This window comes from Vombatus ursinus, unplaced genomic scaffold (genome assembly GCF_900497805.2).
Source record: "Vombatus ursinus unplaced genomic scaffold, bare-nosed wombat genome assembly UNPS02014662.1, whole genome shotgun sequence".
In the NCBI taxonomy this organism is placed as follows: domain Eukaryota; kingdom Metazoa; phylum Chordata; class Mammalia; order Diprotodontia; family Vombatidae; genus Vombatus; species Vombatus ursinus.
The window spans coordinates 158,249-163,962 of record NW_020954440.1 but is presented as its reverse complement, the minus strand read 5'-3'; positions in this window follow the sequence as shown (position 1 = coordinate 163,962).

Here is a 5,714-nt window from a genome sequence, read left to right as displayed (position 1 = left end):
GGCAATGAGGAGGAGAATGCCTTAAAAAGAAAATGGGCCAAATGCAAAAGGAAGCCCAAAAGCTTATTGAAGAAAATACTTCCTCAAAAATTAGAATGGAGTAATTGGAAGCTAGTGACTTTATGAGAAATCAAGACACTATATAACAAATACAAAAGAATGAAAAAATAGAAGAGAATGTGAAATATCTCATTGGCAAAACAACTGATCTGGAAAATACAACCAGGACAGAGAATTTAAAAATTATTGGACTGTCTGAAAGCCATGATCAAAAAAAGAGCCTATACATCATGTTTCAAGGAATTATCAAGGAAAATTGCCCTGATATTTTAGAAGGCAAAATAGAAATGGAAAGAATCCACCAATCACCTCCTGAAAGAGATCCCCAAAAGAAAATTCCTAGGAATATTGTAGCCAAATTCCAGAGCTCCCAGGTCAAGGAGAAAATATTACAAGCAGCCAGAAAGAAACAATTCGAGTATTGTGGAAACACAATCAGGATAACATGAGATTCAGCAGCTTCTACATTAAGGGACTGCAGGGCTTGGAATATAATATTCTGGGGCACAAATGAGATAGGATTACAACCAAGAATCACCTACCCAGCAAAACTGAGCATAATCCTTCAGGGGAAAAAATGGTTATTCAGTGAAATAGAGGACTTTCACACATTCTTGATGACAAGACCAGAGCTGAATTGAAAATTTGACTTTGAGATACAAGGCTCAAGAGAAACATGAACGGGTAAGCAGGAAAGAGAAATCATAAGAGACTTATTGGGTTGAACTGTTTACATTCTGCATGGAAAGGTGATATTTGTAACTCACAAGTCCTTTGTCAGTATTAGAGTAGTTGGAGGGAAAAATTATATGTATGTATGTATGTATATATATATATATATATATATTGATAGATAGATAGATAGATAGAGGGCACAGGATGAGTTGAACATGAAGGGGTGATATCTGGAGAAAAAATTAAGGAGTGAGAGAGGATTATACTGGGAGAAAGAGAAAGGGAGAGGCAGAATGGGGTAAATTATCTCACATAAAACACACAAGAAAAGTGTTTTACAGTGGAGGGGAAAAGGGGAGAAGGCGAGAGGGAATTAGTGGATATTATTCTCATTGGATTTGACTTAAGGAGAGAATAAAATACACACTCAGTTGGGTAAGGAAATCTATGTTACCCTACAGAAAATGGGGGTGGTGAAGGGGACAAGAGAGCTGGAGGATGATAGAGGGGAAGGACGATTGGGGGAGAGGGTAATCAGAAGCAAATACTTTTTCTTCTTTTTTTAATTAGTGAATTTATTTTTCTAAATTTATTTTTAGTTTTCAACATTTACTTCCACAAGATTTAGGGTTTCACATTTTCACTCCATCTCACCCTTCCCCCCACCCCAAGATGGCATGCATTCTAAATATCCCTTCCCCTTCTCAGCCCTCCCTTCTATCTCTACCCCCTTCTCTTATCCCCTTCCCCTTCTATTTTCCTGTAGGGCACAATAGATTTCTGTACCCCATTTCTTGTATTTCTTGTTTTCCATTTCCGTGTGAAAACATTTTTTTAAACATGTGTTTTTAAAACTTTGGGTTCCAAATTTTCTCCCTTTCTCCTTCCCCACCAACCCAACCCTCACTGAAAAGACAAGCAACTCAATATAGGTTATACATGTGCAGTTATGCAAAATACTTCCATAGTAGTCATGTTGTGAAAAACTAACTCTATTTGCCTTAATCCTATCCCACCCCCCTTATTTATTCTATTCTTTCTTCTGACCCTGTCCCTCCTCAAAAGTGTTTGCGTCTGATTACCCCCTTTCCCAATCTGCCCTCCTCTCTATCATTCCCCTGCTCTCTAGTCCCCTTCTCCCTCTATTTTCCTGTAGGGTAATACAGATTTCCATACCCAATGGACTGCGTATGTTATTCCCTCCTTAAGTCAAATCCTATGAGAATAAGATTTACTTATTACCTCTCACCTTCCCCCCTTTTCCCTTCCACTGTAAAACCCTTTTTCTTTTCTGTTTTTTTCGTGAGATAATTTAACCCTTTCTACCTCTTGCTTTCTCATTCTCCCAGGATAATCCTCTCTCACCCCTTAATTTTATTCTCCAGGTATGACCCCTTCATCTTCACCTCACCCAGTGCCCTCTATGTATCTATCTATCTATCTGCCTACATACATATAATTTTTTCCCTCCAACTACCCTAATACTGCCAAAGGTCTCATGAGTTATAAATATCATCTTTCCATGCAGGAATATAAACAGTTCAACCTTAATAAGTCTCTTATGATTTCTCTTTCCTGTTTACCTCCTCATGTTCCACTTGAGTCTTGTATTGAAATTCAAATTTTCTATTCAGTTCTGGTCTTTTCATCAAGAATGCTTGAAAGTCCTCTATTTCACTGAATAACCATTTTTTCCCCTGAAGGATTATGCTCAGTTTTGCTGGGTAGGTGATTCTTGGTTGTAATCCTATCTCATTTGTGCCCCAGAATATTATATTCCAAGCCCTGCAGTCCCTTAATGTAGAAGCTGCTGAATCTCATGTTATCCTGATTGTGTTTCCACAATACTCGAATTGTTTCTTTCTGGCTGCTTGTAATATTTTCTCCTTGACCTGGGAACTCTGGAATTTGGCTACAATATTCCTAGGAGCTTTCCTTTGGGGATCTCTTTCAAGAGGAGATCAGTGAATTCTTCCCATTTCTATTTTGCCCTCTGGTTCTAAAATATCAGGGCAGTTTTCCTTGATCATTTCTTGAAAGATGATGTCTAGGCTCTTTTTTTGATCATGGCTTTCAGATAGTTCAATAATTTTTAAATTCTCTCTCCTGGATCTATTTTCCATGTCAGTTGTTTATCCAATGAGATATTTCACATTGTTTTCTAATTTTTCATTCTTTTGGATTTGTTTAACAGTGTCTTGATTTCTCATAAAGTCACTAGCTTTTAGTTGCTGTTTTCTAATTTTTAAGGAAGTATTTCCTTCAGTAAGCTTTTGGACTTCTTTTTTCCATTTGGGCAATTTTGCTTTTTAGGGCATTCTTTTCTGCATTGGCCTTTTGGACCTCTTTTGTCTTTTGGGTTAGGCTATTTTTTAAGGTGTTATTTTCTTCAGTAATTTTTTGGGTCTCCGTTAGCCAACTTTTGACTTGTTTTTCCTGATTTTCTTGCATCACTCTTATTTCTTTTCCCAGTTTTTTCTCTAGTTCTCTTAGTTGCTTCTCTAAATCCTTTCTGAGCTCTTCCAAAGCCTGGGACTGATTCATATTTTTCTTCTAGGCTTTGGATGTAGGAGCTTTGACTTTGTTGTCTTCTTCTGGTTCTATGTTTTGAGCTTCTTTGTTACCATAAAAATATTCTATGGTTTGACACTTCTTGTAAGGTTTGCTCATGATTCCAGTCAATTACTTGAGTAATAATAAACTCTTTATTAAGTTAGAGGTCTGCTTCCAATGTAGAGAAGGCAGTGTCTCAAGCTTCTGGGGTTTGTAAAGCTGTTTTCAGAGATACTTCTAGGGACCTGTAAATTTTCAATTCTTCCAAGGTGATATGATAAGGGGTGAGGTGTTTACTCATTTCCTGGCCTGTGCTCTGGTCAGAAGCACTCTTTTATGTCTTGGAACTGTGAGGAGGATTCTCTCTCCATCACCACTACAAACTCCACCATACCAGCGCTCCTCCTCACTGCGGGACTGCCGCGACCCAGATCCAAGAACAGGCAAAGCAAGAGATTCCTGCCTCATCACTGGAAAAGAGATCCCTGCAATCCCCCGTGATCAGTCACTCAATTGCCTCTCAGTCTGTGGGCTGGAAGCTCCAGAAGCAGCTGCCGCCCCGAGCCATACTTGGGAATTGGGGCCGAGACCTAGCTTCTCTCTCACTGCAGAAACAGACTTTTCCCACTGACCTTCTAAGTTGTCAGTGGTGTTCATGGTTTGAAAGGTCTGGAAACCACCATAGCTGTCCTCGATTCAGTCCTCTGAGGCCTGCTCCAGGTTCGCTGTGGCTTGTGTGCTCACGCTGAATTGCGCTCCTTTCTCCACCCGGCATGATATACCTTTCAGATCAACCATCCAGGTTATCTTGTGCTGGAAATTTGTTTCACTCTGTCTTTTTGTGGGTTCTGCTGCTTTTGAATTTGTTTATAGCCATATTTGTAGGTATTTAGAGGGAGCTGGGGGAGAGCTCAAGCAAGTCACTGTTTTCACTCTGCCATCTTGGCTCCATCCCCCAGAAACAAACACTTCTAAGGAGGGACAGGGTCAAAAGAGAGCATAGAATAAATGGGGGGCAGGATAGGATGAAGGGAAATATACTTAGTTTTTCACAACATGACTGCTATGGCAGTGTTTTGCATGACTACACATGTATAACTTGTATCAAGTTGCTTGCATTCTCAATGAGAGTGGCTGGGGAGGGAGAAAGGGAGAAAATATGGAACCCAAAATTTAAAAAATAAAAGTTAAAAAAATGTTTTCATATGCAACTGGGAAATAAGATATACAGTAAATGGGGTATAGAAATCTATCCGGGCCTACAAGAAAATTGAAGGGGAAGGGAATAAGAGAAGGTGGGGAGAGATAGAAGGGAGGGCAGATTAGGAGTATTCAGAATGCATGCCATCTTGGGGTGGTCAGAGGGATGAGATGGGGAGAAAATTTGTAACTCAAAATCTTGTGAAAGTAAATGTTGAAAAATGCTTCAAATAGTAAACAACTTTAGCAAAGTTGCAGGATATAAAATAAACCCACATAAATCATACGCATTTCTATATATTACCAACAAAGCCCAACAGCAAGAGGTAGAAAGAGAAATTACATTTAAAGTTACTGTAGACATTATGAAATATTTAGGAGTTCACCGAATGAAACAAACCCAGGCACTATATGACCACAATTACAAAACACTTTTCACACCAATAAAGTCAGATCTAAATAATTGGAAAAACATCAGTTGCTCATGGGTAGGCCAAGCTAATAGAGTGAAAATGACAATTCTATCCAAGCTAGTTTACTTATTCAGTACCATACCAAACAAACTGCAAAATTATTTTATAGAGCTAGAAAAAATAATAACAAGATTCATTTGGAATAAGAAAAGGTCCAGAATATCCAGGGAACTAATGAAAAGAAATTCAGGGGAATGTGACCTAACCATTCCAGATCTTAAATTGTATTATAAAGCAGCAATGATCCAAACTACTTGGTACTGGCTAAGAAATAGAGTGGTGGATCAGTGGAATAGGTTAGAAATGCAAGACATAGTAGCCAATGACTATGGTAAACTACCTTTTGATAAACCCAAAGATCCCCAGCTTGTGGGATATGAACTCATTATTTGACAAAAACTGCTGGGAAAACAGGAAAAGGGAGGCTGGGAAAGAGGAGGAGAAAAATTTAAAATTCAAAAGCTTATCGAAGTGATTGTTGATAAATCGAAATAAATGAAGAAAAAATTAAAAAAAATCTTCTTGATATATCCTTCTAGTTTTTATCCCTGCATTGTTTCTCTCCATTCCAGTTTGTCCTGCAGTCAGATATCATACTGATCTTCAAGTCAAACCACAGATCTGACCATGTTTTTCCCCTATGTAATAAACTTGACAAAAGGATCCCTCATACACACCACTTTTAAATGGCCAAAAGTATGGCAGTTCTCTCACTGCGCCCCAAAAATAGCTACTTTCATTCCAATAGTATAT